At 49.6% G+C, this 2,999-nt stretch overlaps 1 long non-coding RNA gene across 1 annotated transcript; it reads right to left on the reverse strand.

Moving 5' to 3' along the window:
• Window positions 1-544: 544 nt before the first annotated feature.
• LOC121166942 lies at window positions 545-1,358 on the reverse strand. The gene is made up of 2 exons (XR_005885511.1): window positions 1,327-1,358; window positions 545-639 (listed from the first exon to the last, which is right to left on the reverse strand). It is a non-coding gene; the product is annotated as an uncharacterized LOC121166942 (long non-coding RNA).
• Between the last annotated feature and the right edge of the window lie 1,641 nt (window positions 1,359-2,999).

A 2,999-nucleotide genomic window follows, 5' to 3' on the forward strand; every position in this document is an offset into this window, starting at 1 on the left:
AGGCTCAGCCAGTGTCCACAGCCACCCTCTGGCAGCTGGCTGCTCCAGGATCACGTTGACTGAGCTGGCGCCTCCAGCGTGCAGGCATTCCACAGTCTGGCTGGCTCTGGCGATGCCTCCTGTGCCCACAGCCTTATTACCATCCTCTCCAGAGCCAGCTTGCCAGCCTCCCCATACCCAAACTATCTTGCCTGCCACTCCAGGGCCAGGAGGGCTCAGCCAGTTCCCCCAGCACCCATAGAGGCTGGCTGCTCATGGCTCCATCTTACAAGAGTTGCTCTTGCTCCCCTCCCCACAGTGCAGCACTTAAGTGTTCCAGAGTTGCTTCCTGCTTCTTCTGCTTTGGGCTGCAGTCTTCACACGGCAAAACTAGGACTTGAGATAATAAGATTGTTCTTCAAACAGTCATCAAAAGATGCTGTTACTTGCAAGCGTCACTGTGTCAGAGCTTCGGCCGTTCACATTCCATCCTTCTGAGTGCGACAACTCTGGCTTCACAATCGTACATTTTTTCTACACGTCTGTGCTGCATCTCTTGCAAGACTATGAGTTTCTCTTCAGCCTGGGCTCTAAGGGGGCATGAAGGAGACTGGTATGTGACATACTGCCACTTCAGGTCCCACGTGCAGAGAGGCATCCCTGGAAAGGAGTTATTTGATAAGTGAGCAGATAGCATTGCATCGGTGGGCAAAGTGTGGCTTCCAATTTAGTGAACCTACACAAGCTGCTGACTTAGGACATTATCTTTAACAAAGAGTGAAAAACAAAATTCTCTACAAGTATGTGACAAAAGTTTCTTCCAAGAAACAGTTCAGTTTAGCTAAGCATTTCAAATGGAAAAATAATGAGTAGATAATTCACAATGAAAGCGGCCAGATGCACTGGAAAATCTGTTACAAATCCTTATGACAGAATTTCCTAGTTAAGAAAGTAAGAATGTTAAGAAAAGTAGTTTTAAAATGTTAACACTAAGGGCCCGGCAGCGTGGCCTCGCAGCTAAAGTCCTCACCTAGGATGCCCTGGAATCCCATATGTGTGCGGGTTCTAATCCCGGCAGCTACAATTCCCATCCAGCTTCCTGCTTGTGGCCTGGGAAAGCAGTCGAGGACGGCCCAAATCTTTGAGACCATGCACCTGTGTGGGATACCCAGAAGAAGTTCCTGGATCCTGGCTTCAGATCGGCATAGCATCGGCCGTTGCAGTCACTTTTAGAGTGCATCATTGGATGGAAGATCTTTCTCACTCTCTCGCCTCCTCTCTGTATATCTGACTTTCCAATAAAGAAATAAATCTTTAAAAAAAAAATGTTAACACTAAGATACTCACTTTTGCCCATCACAAGTGTTTTCTTTCTTTAGGTCTTCGAGGTTTCTTTCCACGACATAAGCTGCCCATTTGAAGTAATGGAAAGAAAAAATTAAAAGAAATGTAATAAAAGGAGGAAAAATATATGAGAGAAGGAAAACGGTGACCATACCGTCTTCTTAAAACCACACATATTTGAAATATATTCACCACATGGAAGTTAAAAGCTTTTAAAAACATTTTAGGTACACCTGGAGATGGCATCATCCTGTTGCCATGCTCCCAGGGCACCAGTTGAGGGGGCGAGGGGGCTGAGGCTGCAGGCTTGGGTTGGGGGAAGGCTAAGGGCATAACACCAGTGGTCATTGGGGAACCGGGAGCTCATCACTAGGCAGGTGGAGAGAACCTGGGGATTTCCTTATGTGTCTGGTCCTGGGTGAGGTGAGGCGAGCCGAAGGGAAAGCCCCAGGTCAGCACACTGCTCTGGTGAGCTGGTGGACAAGGCCTGGAACCTGCAATGGGGCTAGATCTTGGGTGTGTATAGGGGTAAGACACCAGGCCAGCACATATGGGCCTACAGAATTACATTTAAAAAAAAAAAAAGCAATAGTTTGGAATTAAACATTAAATATGTCCACATAAAATGTTGACCTGAGGGCAGGCAATTGGCACACAGCTTCAGTTGCTGCTTGGAATGCACACATTTCCTTCAGACTCCCCGGGTTTGACATTCATTCTGATCCTGCTTTCTGCTGATATGCACTTCTGGGAATCACACACTCAGTAAAGCAGGCTAGACTGCTGCACCTGCTGGGAAATGTCAAGACTGCAAGCAGACTATCTCAAACTGGTCACAGCAACCACTGGCCCATGCAAGACCTGCGGCTGGGAACAGGCCTGATAGGGGACAACTGGAGAGAATTAGAACTTAGAGGTGGGGTTGGCCAAGCTGAGCCAGGCTGTAGCATCTGATGGCAAATGCCAAGTCCTGAGACAGACCATCTCAGACTAGGCCGCAGCACCCATTGGCACATGCAAGACCTGGGGCTGGGAGTAGGCCTGGCTGGAGAACTTCAAGGACTCCCTTGTTGGCTACTGCTTCCACTGGTGAGTGTGACAGCTCGGACTGTGGGTGTGCCAGGTTGGGCTAGGCTGCTTCACCTTCAAGTGTGCATGAGACCCAGAATGGGCATGGGCTAACCAGGGTAGGCTGCAGCACCAGCTAGCATATAAAAGGCTGGGTGCAAGTGCTTCAAGAACTGGAGATTGGAGCACGCTTGGTAGGGGAACTGTGGGCACGCCTTGGCTAGGCTAGGCTGCATCTACAACCTGTCAGACAACCAGAGCTTGCGGTGGACCAGGCTGAACAAGGTGGCGGCACCTATCAGCACATATGAGGGTCATACTGTGCTGAGCTAAGCCACAGCACGCATGGGTGTGCATGAAAACTGGATGCAATATGAGCTGGGCTACAGCAGACGGTGGCATATGCAAAAACGTGGCTGCAGGGCGGGTCTGGTGCAGGTTACTCAGGATTGCCCCAACTAGACCGTGTGACACACTGCTATGCTTGAGGACCCCGGTCTGTGGCAGGCTGGCTGGGCTGGGCCTTAATACCTGTCAGTTTGCATGAAATATGGAGCTGGGTCAGCACTGATGAAGCAGCTACATCCACCAGCATGTATACTGGCTGG

Source organism: Ochotona curzoniae, unplaced genomic scaffold (assembly GCF_017591425.1).
Source record: "Ochotona curzoniae isolate NIBS_2020 unplaced genomic scaffold, NIBS_Ocur_1.0 patch263, whole genome shotgun sequence".
NCBI lineage: Eukaryota > Metazoa > Chordata > Mammalia > Lagomorpha > Ochotonidae > Ochotona > Ochotona curzoniae.